The 14,343-nt window shown below is 46.6% G+C and overlaps 1 long non-coding RNA gene across 1 annotated transcript; it reads right to left on the bottom strand.

The window, feature by feature from the left end:
* Positions 1 to 1,480: 1,480 nt before the first annotated feature.
* LOC123586366 lies at positions 1,481 to 14,343 on the bottom strand. Its single transcript, XR_006706771.1, has 4 exons — positions 14,118 to 14,343; positions 11,920 to 12,012; positions 5,754 to 5,819; positions 1,481 to 2,187 (listed from the first exon to the last, which is right to left on the bottom strand). It is a non-coding gene; the product is annotated as an uncharacterized LOC123586366 (long non-coding RNA).

The raw sequence follows: 14,343 nt of genomic DNA, 5'->3' as shown, positions 1-14,343 counted from the left end.
CTCCATCCTGTTCTCCAGAGTGGCTGCACCACTTTGCATTCCCACCAACAGAGCAAGAGGGCTTCACTTTCTCCGCATCCTCACCAACATTTGTTGTTTCTTGTGTTGTTAATTTTAGCCATTCTGACAGGTGTGAGGTGGAGTCTCATCATGGTTTTGATTTGTATTTCCCTGATGATGAGTCATGTTGAGCATTTTTTCATACATCTGTTAGCCATCTGGATGTCTTTGGAAAAGTGTCTATTCATGTCTTCTGCCCATTTCTTAAGTGGGTTATTCGTCTTTCGGGTGTTGAGTCTGGTAAGTTCTTTACAGATTTTGAATACTAACCTTCCAGGACATTCTTAAATGAAACTGGAATCTGTTTTCCTGTGTGTATGTGGTGACAGTTGGTGCCATGTGCCAAGAAGGTGGCCATTTTGCCCTCTATTGCTTTTGCATCATCAGAAGGGTCACCACAGTGAAAAAGCCAACATCTTAATATTACTATGAAAATAGTTTTTACCTTACAGACTCTCTGAAAGGGTCTCAGAGACACCCCTTAGTGTTCCTCTCTCCTCAGCTCTCCAACCCCAGTGTCCTCTGGCTACTCCAAATTCTATTGCAGCACTTAATAGATTGGGGGTATCTCTGAGTCTGTGAGGTAAAAACTATTTTCTTATTAATACTAGAATATTTTTGTTCCCCAAGCTCTTGCTTTGTAATTGATTCTACCCTCTATTTTTAACAATAATAAATGATTTGGCCTATCTATTGCATGTCAAACGCTATTCTAAACATGAAAAATACAGTAGTCAACAGGACAAGTAAGTCATTGCTCTCATGGCCCTTATATTCTAAGATAGACAATAAACTTGTAAATAAATTAATGCATGAGACATAAGCCCTATAATGATTAAAAATAGACTGACGTGACCAAAGGCGAGCTTGTAGTGAGATGGCTCCAAAATGAGGGGTGTCAAGTGTGTGCTCTGGTGTGAATAACGGTAATTCATGAGAAGAAATGAGGACGGGTGAAGTTTCCAGTAGACTCGCTGGGGTAAAACTGGAATTCCCCTGGAAAGCTCGGACAGGGAAGAGGGAAGAAGGCATGGTTCTTTGTGTTTGAAGGAGTGCCATGTTATCCTTTCTGGGGAGGACGGTACCTCACCAGCCTTCTGGGGGAAATAGCCAGGCAGCAACTGGTACAGGATTGCTGAGGTTACTGGTTGCTGCTTGTTCCTTCTAGAGGCTGGTGGGAGAAGGGGCCAAGGAGAGAACTGGATTTATCTGTAACATGAAATTTTGGTTGTCCTGGTTGTGATACCCAGCCGACATCGACATCCAGAGGCTGGCTCTCACCTCTTTTTGTTGTGGTTGTTTATTTATTTATTTTGAGAGAGAGCAAGCACAAGGCGGGGAGGAACAGAGAGAGAGGGAGAGAGAAAGAATCCCAAGAGACTCCGTTCTGTCAGCACAGAGCCGGAGGCAGGGCTTGAACCCATGAACCATGAGATCATGACCTGAACGGAAATCAAGAGTGGATGCTTAACAGAGTCACCCAGGCACCCACGGCTGTCACTTCTGATTCAGGGTATTCTAAATCCACGACTAGAGCACACTAACAATTTTCGTATCTGTATTCACCTAAGCCAGCTATCTGGGGGCAAAACCAAACTAATGAAAATAAAAACAAAGAAATCTCACAAAACTCAAAAGAAGGGCTTGTAGGTCCTGTTGCAAAAAGCACCTTGCGATGGAGGAAGTTCTATGCCACTCACTTGAAAGAGCTCTGTAGAATCAGTTCTACAAGATGGCAAGAATCACTTCTTGCCCTGTTTTCCTCTCCCCTTTCCCCTAGAAAGGTGTCCCCGCTGTTCCTACTGAAGGAATGTGTCCTATGCCTCTCCAGGGCACGTTTCCGGTGTTTTCTTCTGCTGAAGCTCCTCTCATTAGTCCAGGGGAGGCGTCTCTTCTCTCCTGGAGCTCCACCTTTCCCTTCTCTTCCCTCTGGGTCAGTGCCCCTTCCCCCACGCTGCACAGGAGAGCCGCGATTTTGTTTCCTGAGTTTCACCTTTTCCTGTAAGTATGAATTACTGTAACCCCAAAACAGGTATAATTTACCTCTTCCGTGTGTCCTTTTTTCCAACCACTTCATGGTTTTCAGAAGGGACATACCGGACAGGTCGCAGGTCTCGGTGCAGAGTACTGTGTAAAGACAGTGTAAAGTCGACTTACAATGTGACAAATGTCTCTCCTCTCAAAGTGCCCATCCAAGACCATCCATTCAATCTCCTCTACTCATTAAATCAGAGCAGATTCCCCCTTCTTAGTAAAGCGTAAAATTCTGGAGGGAGGGACTATTGTCTGTCACCATACCCCTATAACCACAGCCCTTACAGACTGTTGACACTTTGATTGTAAGGGTGTTAGAAAAGGTGGTTCCCTCTACTCCTCAGAGGCAGCTGGGGGCGGGGGTGGGGTGGGCATGCGTGTAGTGGGACCACGAGGGTTTCTCTAATCTCTACTCTGAGAGCAACAGTACTTCCATGGCGCCCACCCTCCCGCAACCACATAACTTATGACACGGTCCCTTTGGGGTTGGCTCTGAGGTGTTTAAAGCCAAATACATATGCCACATTTAGCAACTCTGCAGCGTCTTCTCACAAGTGTCTTAAGAATGAGATACAGGGGCACCTGAATGGCTCAGTCAGTAAGCGTCCGACTTCAGCTCAGGTCATGATCTCACAGTTCGTGAATTCGAGCCCCAGTTGGTCTCTGTGCTGACAGCTCAGAGCCTGGAGCCTGCTCCAGATTACGTGTCTCCCTTGCTCTCTGCCCCTCGCCCACTCTCATTCTGTCTCTCAAAACAGTAAACATTAAAAAGAAATTAAAAAAAAAAAAAAAAAAAAAAGAATGAGATACATAGGTTTCCTGGCTGCCATGTCCTGACGACCACGTCTTCATCATTGTTGTTCTGCCTTTGAACTCCTGAAAATAGACCCCCATATGAACTTTACCGAGTGGGTCCTGCATTTCCACCACAGGACCATTTTTCCCATTTTAAAGTCACACGAATCACAGTGAGCCTTCCCTTGGGGCCCTGGGGAACCCTGGAGGGGGAACAACACGTTTTAATAAGGAAAGGGGGAGTCAGTCACAGGGAACCAGTAGGCTTTCACAGTTGCCCACCCCAGTTCTAGGCCACCAGCACGCACTCTAAGTGACGCATGAGTAATCTGCCTTGCGTGCCTATTGACCGTACTAGGATGGGGGTACGTGGTAGCTGTTGGGGTGGGTGGCGGCCCAACTAGCAGGAAATCCTAGAGAAGACAGGGAAGCGGAGGAAGAGCTGTCCGGTTTTCCTGACAGCCTCGTGCTTTACGGTAAATTTATACACTGCAGGGTGAGGCAGGAAGACCGGGGCGCATTCTAACTGGCCACTTGATCCCTGCCCATCCCAGATTCTTAGCTTTATAGCCAGCTTCTCTCCTTACTTCCAGATCTTTGGTTTCTGCAAGCCTCGGAGCCACCTCTTAGCTTGTTGAAATGTTCCTTCTGTCTCATTAAGTCCGATCGACCCTTGCTTTGAGCGTCTCCTTTTATCCTCTGGGAACCTGTTGAACCACTGACTCCATCACCACTCGCTGACCCGGTAGCAGCACCAGGCATGGGAGAAGACTGCCACCAGAAAGAAACTCCGGGGCACAGCGCAAGCTGTCTTTGTGCTCCAAATCTTAACCGTTCAAATATCTTCCTCCAAGTTCTACTTTTCGGTATAACTAAGCTCACGGAGAGCAGAAATAAAGGGAGCCGAAGTCGTAACTAATGTAATTTCCATTGTGGAATGTCAGCTCATTTATTTTTAGATGGAAATGTATCCCGCTTTGTCACCTCCCACCTAAGGCCCCCATGGAAGGTAGTAAGCATTGATAACGTTCGTTAAAAGCAGAGATTTCACATTTTGCTTATTTTTGTTTGGCTCTGCACAGCCAAAGGGCAAAGAATTCAGACAGCTTTCCTGCAAACACCCACTTTGCGTTTATACCGTGTACGAAAGCAAGCAGGCTCTGGCGGTTGCTGTCAGGGAAGAGGAAATTGTCCTCAGCTTAATTCCCAGAATGTAGAGTTCGAGCATGTGGCAGGAACACGGCGTGTGTACTTGAGAAACACAGGGCCCTGCCACTGCGCCGAGAGCAGACGGATGGCTTCAGCAATACACGGCCCGGGTTTGGTGAGGCCATTTCCTCCATAAGAGGAACACTGTGCCTTCACAGGCATCTTGGTGGATTTAATTTTGGTTTTGGCTTACGGTGCTTTAAGATTGCTACTCCAGGGGCACCTGAGTGGCTCAGTTGGCTAAGCGTCCCGTACTTTGTCTCAGGTTGTGATCTTGCGGTTTGTGAGTTCGAGCCCCGCATTGGGCATTTTGCGGACAGCCTGGAGCCTATTTCGGATTCTCTGTGTCCCTCTCTCTCTGCCCCTCCCCCACTCATGCTGTCTCTTTCTCAAAAGTAAAACATTTTTCAAAAATAAAATAAAATAAAATAAAATAAGTCACTCTAGAAGCTGAATGTGTGAAGAAGACAAGTGCTTGTTCCCCCAAAATATCACGGATTACATGGCCATGAACTGAACACCCACTCCGGTTTCTTGTCTGGTTAGGTGGCCCCCGAAGCAGAGCCCAGGTGCCTGGAAGCCAGGTGTTCATCACCTGGCCCTCCCCCACCTTTCCCATCTCGTATGTATTTAGTCAGGGTTCTGCAGACAAGTGGAACCAAGAAGATGTATCTAGAGAAAGGGATTTATTTTTAGGGATCTGCTTATGCAATTTGGGGGAGGTGGCCAGTTCAGAATCTGTAGGGCAGGCTGGCAGGCTGGAAAGGCCAACAAGACCTGATGCTGCAGGCTGGAAGCCTAATTCCCTCCCCGTCGGGGGACCTCACTCTTTCCTCTTAAGGCCTTCAACTCAACCCATCGATGAGGCCCATCCACATTGTGGCACATATCTGCTTTACTCAGAGTCTGCTAATTTAAATGTTAACCATATCTAAAAAGATACCTTTCTGGGCAAATACAGACTGATATTTGGCCAAACTGGACCCCACACTCTAGCAAAGATGACTCATAAAATTAACCATCTGCACATAGTAAGTGCTCAACGAAATGATCTGATTTGATATGCAGTCCCAGACAAAACATGCTCCTGAGCCACTACTTCTTCAGCTGAATGATACAGGAGTTGGACTTCCTTCCTCCAATTCTGCTAGGCCAAGGTTACAAACGTAAGTCTTGAGAATGTAGACAAGGTGTGACCTCTGGTCCCTTCACACAAATTGAACAGCTTTAAATGAGATGATAACACCTTCCCTCACCATTGTGGCTGCCCCCAGTATTGGCAGCAATAGAATAAATCCTATACGGTGGTTCCCCCCTTATCCTCAGGTGATACTAAGACCCCCTAGTGGATGCTGGAAACCACAGATAGAACCAAACCCTACATATACTATACATACATACCTATGATAAAATTTAATTTAGAAATTCCGTGCAATAAGGATTAACAATGATAACTAATAGACGATAAAATAGAACAATTATAATAATACACTGTAATGAAAGTTATGTGAATCTGGTGTCTCTCTCAGAATAGCCTATTGTCCAGCACTCACCCTTCTTTTTGTGATGATGTGAGATGATAAAATACCTATGTGATGAGAGGAAGTGCGGTGAATGACGTAGGCGCTGCAACTAATGTTGGGCTACTACCTGACCTTCTGACGACATGTCAGCAGGAGGGTCACTGCTTCTGGATCATGGTTGATGGCACGTAACTGGAACTGTGAAAAGCAAACCGCAGATGGTGGGGACTACGGAACAAAGTTCTATAATCCCAGGAGCTGTCTTCTTGGTGTCCTGTTTTTCTCAGGCCTCACCACACCCAGGGGCAGGACTCAAGCTGCTTAGGGGGTCCAAATCACCAGTTCTCCAGAAGAAAAGGGCTCCTCCTCTAACAGTGAATAGGCTGCTTAAGAATTTAGAACCCACGGGTGAAGGAAATGCTTCTGAAGTTACTGGGGGCTCACAGAGAAGCTTCTAGAAAAATAGGCCCGAGATCCATCCTTGACTCCTGGTCTCTTTGTTGTTTTTTTCTTTTAACCAGCCGAGGAAGGAAATAATGTCCAGTGTCACTGGACACTGGAAAAGAGTCCATGAGGAGGAATGAGAGTCAAACCACAGTCAACACACAACCCTAAAGCAGTGCCTTGTCCATAACACTCAGTAATGTTCAAGGAATAGGAGCGCCTGGGTGGCTCAGTTGGTTGAAGTCCGACTCTTGACTTTGGCTCAGGGCATGATCTCAGGGTGCTGGGATTGAGCCCCATGTTGGGCTCTGTGCTGAGCACGGAGCCTGCTTGGGGTTCTCTCTCCTCTTCTCTCTCCCCTTCTCTCTCCCCTTCTCTCTCTGCCCCTCCCTTGCTTGCTCTCTCTCAATAATAATAATAATAATAATAATAATAATAATAATCATGGAATGGACCAGTTATCCTCTCATTTTATCCTTTCTCCATCTCTATTTTCCTGAACCCCTGCCCAGAGGCAGCATCCAGGGTCATGATTCCTTTTGCTCGATTCAACCCCAAGGCTTCAAGCAGATAAAACCAATACACTGGAGACCCTAAACACCATCGTGGTGCCTCAGCTTTGAATCCATATATCAAATAGGATGGGCGTTTCGTTCAGGCAATGTTCCACAAGGAGGAAAAAAAGCAAATACTTTAGTTCAGTTCAGATAACACATAGACCTATTTCTGTTTTCTGTCTGACTCCATGTGTATGAGGATTTTGACATGAGGAAGGCAATTTGCTTTAGAAATGTGTTCTTTCATTTAGATTTTTGTTTGTTTGTTTTGTTTTCTGAATTTGCAGCTCACTGACTGAGCCAAGTCACTAACTCATGAATCTGGCATTTTAGGCATCTAGATTACATCTCTTGACAGTTGTTTTTATATGTGGAGTTTATTTGAAACAAATGCACAGTCAAGGATAAGTCCTTGGACTTGGAGCCAGTAGAACTGGGCTCTGATGAAACCCTGGACGTCATGTAGTTTATTTCTGCCAATGTAGAATAGATGCATAAAGCCAATGGTTTGTATTCCACGAGGCTTTGAGGGGATACTGAACTGTAAAGAGGTTAACAGGGACATAGGTCTGGAACTTAAAAAATTTATTGTGCTGTGTTGGATCAAGCTCAAAAAACACTAGCCTCCAAATCGGGTGACCTTAAGAGCCATAGTCATTACCGTTTATATCTCAGGCTCATCCTTTTCTACCAAAGAGCTATAGCTCTCAAATGAAATACATAATCACTCCCTGAGGGATATTAGGAAGTGATATTATTTCCTAAGAAGCAAACAAACCGGCACAGAGAGAGACAATAAAGGGATGGGAGACCCTTAACCGGTTGTGCCGAGGAAGATTTTTTCCAGAAGATAACGTCCAGGCTGAGAACTGAAGAGTCGGGAGCAGCCGGCCGTGGGGAGCTGATTTCACGGAAGTAGTGACAGTTAAGATGGACAACAGCGTGGCTGAGGAGCTGCAGGGACCGCGTGCCACCCCCATGGCGTCTGCCCCGTGCGCCTGGCCTGCTGGTGCTGACGTTCACAGAGAAGGCAGACGGTGGGGAGGAGAGATGGGGAGGAAAATCAAAAGCTACGTTGTAGACAGGTCCTGTTTGTGACGACTGCGAGAATTCCAAGGGGAGATGTAGGGTAGACGTGTGCGTGTCAGGGTCCTGGCAGGAAACCAGGGCCAGGGGAAGAGAGCTTCATCAAAAGGCTCTTTACAAAGGTGTGGGCAGAGTTTAGGAAAAGCAAAGAGGCAGTGCGGTGCCCTGAAGCTAGTGACAGAGGGGAGGCGTTCCCACGCCTGGGCCTGAAGAAGCAAGGGAAAGGGGTAGTGACTGGTTGGGAGAGGAGGCTGGGGCACCAGAGGTGGATGGAGAGGACCTTCTGAAAGTGTCTGCGGCCTTCAGTGGAGAGACACAGCCGGTCTGAGGTGAACCACAAAGAGGGAGCTGCGCTAATCGACTTATTGACCTCACCCTCCTACCTTTCAATCTTCTGCTGGAAACTTCTATTGGCTAAGCCCAGCTGGAAGTCAGAGAGCTTTCTGATGTCGTTCACAAAAGTCAAACTGCTAGGGCAGAGAGGAGGGTCATCAATAGTACAGAGTGGGCCTGGAAGGACAAACAGAATACACACACCACAAGGCAGCTGGATACACAAGTTGGAGCTCTACAGAGACGCGTGAGCTGGTTAGAAAGAGTGGGCAAATAGGCAGGAATTAAAGTTTTGGCAATAGATGGAAGGAGAGCATTGTGGAAGGAGAGCAAATGAGGAGAAGTGAAGAACTCTGCTATTAGAGCTTAGCTGGGGCACCTGGGTGGCTCAGTCGGTTGAGCATCCAACTGTAGCTCAGGCCATGATCTTGCGGTTCGTGAGTTCGAGCCCCAAATCAGTCTGCTGCCAGCCTCTCAGTGCAGAGCTGGCTTCGGATCCTCTGTCCCCCTCTCTCTGTGCCCCTCCCCTGCTATGCTTGCTCTCGCTCTCTCTCTCTAAATTAATCAATTAAAAAAAAAAAACATTAGAGTTTAGCTGGAGAATAAAGAGGACTTTGCAAAGGAGACTGGAAAAAAGTAGCCAGAAACCAAGGAGGAGAACCAAGATAGTGTGGTGTCACAGAAGGGCCAACAGGAGATGAGTGCAACAGAAAGAGGCAGTCATCCTCCTGCGTCAAATACTCCTGGAAGCTGATAACAGAAATGCGCCTCTGGCTTTGGCAACGTCGCTCAGCAACTATGCCAAGCACCGTGCTTGTGGCTGTTGCAAAGAGGGGTGAGCCCTGGATTCTGAGGACACCCCAACCTAGACATGGGACCAGGCATTCTGTGGGGTGACTGATCTGATAGAAATAGGAACAAATGCCTTTTGAAGCAGAAAGGGTACGGGGAAAAGTTACCTAAGGACAATCAGTTATGTATATGGTGTGTATAGCAATTCTTCGGAACAAAGAATTCCAATACCGGGAAAATCTTGCATTTTAAGCAAGAGGAAAGTGAAACTCAGGGAAGTAAAACAACCTGTCACTCCTTGAATCAGTACCCCTTTGGGAGGATCCTGACAATCTGAATATTCTCTTGATTTCAGACCTTTTTGATTAGACTTTCAAAGGACAGACCTATGACCTATGCTTTATTAGAATCGAGATGTTATTTACTTAAAAATTGTCTGTGAAAGTAATATGTTTATGCCAAAGAATTGTTAATAATATAAGAAAATTAAAATCACTCTTAATTGCATAATCCATACCCCAAAGTTTCTAGAATGTTTTTTCAGTTTTTTCCTGAGTGCATGTATGGCTGCCTAGACATTTCTCTTTAAAAAATGTTTTCCACACAACCAACAGAGTGAAATGGCAACCACAGAATGGGAGAAAACATTTGCAAATCATGTATGTATAGAAGGTTAACATCCAGAATATATAAAGATCTCCTACTATGTTCAATATCACTGATCATTAGGGAAAATGTAAATCAAAACCACCCTGAGATACCATCCCATCCACCAGAACGGCTACTATGGGGGGGAAAAAAAAAAAAAAAAAAAAAGGACACACACGTATAGAAAACAATAAGCGTCAGCAGGATGTGTAGAAATTGGAATTCTTGCGCACTGTTGGTGGGAATGGAAAATGGCGCAGCCTCTACAGAAAACAGTATTGCAGTTTCTCAAAAAATTACAAACGGAATTACTATATTACCTGGCAATTCGATTTCTGGGTATATATCTAAAAGAACTGAACGCAGGGCCTTGAACAGATACTGGTACTCCTATGGTCATCACAATATTCTTCACAACAGCCAAAAGGTTAAAAGCAGCCCATTCTACCGACAGAGGAGTGGATAAACGAAATGTGACATATACATACGATGCAATATTGTTCAGCCTTGAAAAGGAGTGGAATTCTGACACATGCTGTAACACGGACGAACCTTGAGGGTATTGTGCTGAGTGAAACAAGCAGGCACAAAAATACAAATACTGTGTGATTTCACTTATAAAAAGTACCAGGGCTGGGGCGCCTGGGTGGCGCAGTCGGTTAAGCGTCCGACTTCAGCCAGGTCACGATCTCGCGGTCGGTGAGTTCGAGCCCCGCGTCGGGCTCTGGGCTGATGGCTCAGAGCCTGGAGCCTGTTTCCGATTCTGTGTCTCCCTCTCTCTCTGCCCCTCCCCTGTTCATGCTCTGTCTCTCTCTGTCCCAAAAATAAATAAACGTTGAAAACAAATTTTTTTTAAAGTACCAGGGCAGTCACATTCATCAAGATAGAAAATAGAATGGTTGTGGCCAGGGGCTGAGGAAAGGAAAGAAAATGGGGAGGAAGGAATGTTGCTTACTGGTACAGAGTTTTTAAAAATTATTTATTATTTATTTATTTATTTGGTGAGAGAGAGAGAGTGGGGGAGGGGCAGAGAGAAAGGAAGAGAGAGAATCCCAAGCAGGCTCCTGGCTGTCAGTGCAGAGCTAGATGCGAGGCTCAATCCCATGATCTGCAAGATCAAGATCTGAATTGAAATCAAGAGTCGCATGCTTAACGCCACCCAGGTGCGTTGGTATGGGCTTTCACTTTTGCAAGATGAGGAATTCTGGACATTGGCGGTACAACAAGGTGAATGTATTCAATGCTACTGAACTAGATGCTTAAAAACTGGCTAAAATGCTACCTTTTATATTACAGGTATTTTACTGCAATTAAAAATTCCACATTAAAATGTTTATAATTTTGTTTTACTTCATTTAAGAATACCAAGTGAACGTCTTTTCATATCAATAAACATTTTTTATAGTATTATTTTAGTTGCTACACCATGGTCTGTTTTTGTTTTTGTTTTTATATCACTTACTTAGTCAAATCTGTTTTTGGACATTCGGTTTTCTATAGAGCTAAACATCATAAGCAAGTTGCAATGGACGTCACTATAGCTACATCTCTGCCAAATGTATAATTATTTCCTAAGAATAAGATTAAGATAAGAATAAGAATAAGTTCAAAGGAGAACAGAGCTTTTCAGGGGTGAAGAGGTGGGAAATGTAATACAAACGCTGAAATATGAAAACCAATCAGCAGAGAACTGAAGTGAGGTGTGATAAAAATTAAGTGCTATGCAAAATGCTTCTAGTTGGAGAAAGGAAATGTTATTTACCTATTTCTTATTCTTTATTCTTTACACGTTCCTTTATTCTTTACCTATTCTTTACCTATTCTTTATTCTTTACCTATTCCTTTATTCTTTATATAAATTATACTAAGATTCTGCTATGCACCATTGTTCTGGACACTGATTTCGAATTGTCTTAGATACTCTCTTATCCCTCAGGAAACCCAAAGACTAGGGAAGACAGAAGCAAGTAAATCAACATTTCAGTGCAGCTTAGTGCAGAAGGGAATGGAGCTATGCCTCAGGTCTAATGGGAGAAGAGGAAATTCACCAACGGGGAAGGCTTCTTAAAGGAAGTGGCCATATGTCAGTGAGCTGAGTTTTGACAGGAGTCAGAGTTAAGTTACACTTAAGAAAGTGGGTAACTAAATGGGGTAGCCCAATCCAAGATGGCCCCCAACGATCCCTACCTCTTGGTATTCACACCCTTGTGTAGCCAATCTCTCCCACAGGATTGGGGCTGTTCTGAGTCACCAAGAGAGAATGGTAGAGATAACACTGTCTGAACTCTGAGGCTAGATTACAGAAAGCACTGCAGCTTTTACTTTGCCCTCTTGGATTACTTGTCCTGGAGGAAGCTGGTTCCTAGGCTATGAGGATATTCAAGCAACACACATGAAGAGGAACTGAGGCCTCCCACCAAGAGTCAGTGCTAACTTACCAACCACATGAATAAGGCACCTGAGACGTGGATCCTTCAACCCAGGGGGAGATAGCTCCGGCCAACACCTTAACTGAGGTCTCATGAGGGAGCCTAAGCCAGAACCAAGAGACATAATAAGTGATGACTGTTTTTGTAAGCCACTAAAAAGTTTTGGGGTGATCTGTTTCTCAACAATAGTTAATTTAACACACTATATCTAAGCATGGGTGAATGCATAGCTGAAAATTTTTAAATATGGGAGATATTTGGAGTGACCTCAGAGAAGGTAACATGTGGGGGAATGGAAGTAGCTGGAAACAGAGAGGAATGCCTGGGCCAGATACTCCCTCATTTTTGCCAACAGAACCAATACTGTTCACGTATTAGGGGAATATCTGGATGAGGTCACACAGGAAGAATGTGTCTCTTAAGAAAAACAGCAGTCTCGACAGCTGGTTGAGCATCCAACTCTTGATTTTGGCTCAGGTCACGATCCCAGGGTCATGTGATCAAGCCTTACACCGGGTTCCTCACTGAACATGGAGCCTTCTTAAGATTGTCTCTCTCTCCCCGCCCCCACCCTGCCCTGCTTGTGCTCTGTCTCTGAAATAAATTAAATTAAATTAAAATAAAATAAAGTAAATAAAACAAAACAACAGGCTGATGGGAAAGCCTCGGCTGAGAGAAAACCCTCAAAGGGTGAGCAGAGGATGAAAACTACAGAAGTGTCATGGAGTTCTAAAAGTTAAAGGAAGAGTTTCAAAAAAGAGGGGGTGGCCTCTCTCTCTCTCTCAAAGGCAGCAAAGAAGTCAAGCAAGGCCTGAGAAACGGGTACTGGAATTGTCACCGTGGACTACAGTGAGGTGTGCACAAAGTGCCAGGGAAAGTGCCCCGGAAGGCAGGAAAAACGAGCCACATTTGAGTAGAGACTCCAGGAGCGGGGGAAGTGGACAAGTGAAAGGGATTTCACATCCAGGTGTGTCTGGACCGTGGGATGGGAGTGGAGGTGGGCAATGGTGAGGCCGGATGGCAAAAGGTTTTAGGGAGAGCACGCTAAAGAGCCTTTAAAAAAAATTCAGTTTATTTTGACGGGGGGAGGGGGGCGGGGAGAGAATCCCAAGCAGGCTCTGCACTGACAGTGCGGGGCTCCAACTCACAAACCCTGAGATCACGACCTGAGCTGAAACCAAGAGTCCCACGCTTAATGGACTGAGCCACCAAAACGCCCTGAAAGATCCGCAACTTTAACCTGCAAGAGGGTGATTTTTGAACTGTCCCCTGAGGAGCCCAAGGGCTTCCCACCTGCCAGGCTGCTTGATGGCAGAGGGCGGACGGGATGGTGAGGTGGGTTCTAGCCTCCACCTCCCCACTCCCTTTTCAAACACATTGTGGTTCTGATTCGTCCTTCCTTCGGAGGCTGTATGCCACGGCCAGAATTCTGAAAACCAGCCGTGTTGGCGATGGAAGCCGTGGCCTTAGAGAAGCGCCAGGCTCAAGGAGAGGGGATCGCGTCCTCTCACCACACGGGAGGGCGGGCAAGGCCCTGAGCGCCACCTGCAAAAACGTGCAGGTTTTCTGGATCAGCTTCAGTAGCAACGTGGAATAGAAAGGGACCTTGGGCTTCGGCGAGGGCTCAAACCTTACCAAGGCCCCTGCAAAGGACGGCACTCCCGCAGTGCGGCCCTTCCTGACGAGTCACGCTTCTCCGTGGCACACCTGTCATTAGCTCCCGTTTCAATCTCTGCTTCCCAGGGGATGAAGCAACTCACCAAACATACATCCTCACCCAGCGGCAGAGGCGGGGTTAGCTCCCCGGACTCGGACTCGGACTTTAAACTATTGTTTAAAGTCTTCAACCACCAGATGAAAACAGTGGAACAGCAGGGCTGTTCGAGGCACGGGCACCGAACCAGGGCGGAGGGGGGCGGGTGGGTCGTGGGAAGCGAGGCCCAGGGAGGGGCGCGGGTAAAGTGAAGAGAGGCATCCCAGCCTGTCGGGTTTGCCCGAATCTGGTTCCTTCTGTGCCAAGCAAGAGAAAGTCGTGCTCTCTGAGCCCCCTGCTGTCTCTCATGCCGTGACGCTGGTTTTCAAAAAAGTCTAACGAGTTCAAATGTGCCAGCTTCCCGTTTTCTGTCAGTTTCTAGAACGGTGCAATTCAAGGGAGGAGAGGAGGATCCTTCCTTTTCTGGAACACGCTTACATCTTAAAGCGCTCACCTTCGGGAGTCGCGCGCTACGTGGCGCGGAGCGAACGGATCCTCGGGCTGCTACGTGACTGCGCGCTCGCCGCGCCCCTCGCCGCCCCGCCGGCGCCCCTGTCCGCGCGCTTGGCCGCCGGGCGTCCCGGGGGGCGGGGTCTCCTAGGCGAGGCGGGGCGGGGCCTCCCCTCCGGCCTCCCACGCCCTCCACGCGCCCGGGTCGGGGAAGCTCCGGGAGCAGACGC

This window comes from Leopardus geoffroyi, chromosome B1, assembly GCF_018350155.1.
Source record: "Leopardus geoffroyi isolate Oge1 chromosome B1, O.geoffroyi_Oge1_pat1.0, whole genome shotgun sequence".
In the NCBI taxonomy this organism is placed as follows: Eukaryota; Metazoa; Chordata; class Mammalia; order Carnivora; family Felidae; genus Leopardus; species Leopardus geoffroyi.
This window is presented reverse-complemented; position numbering and strand designations above follow the sequence as displayed.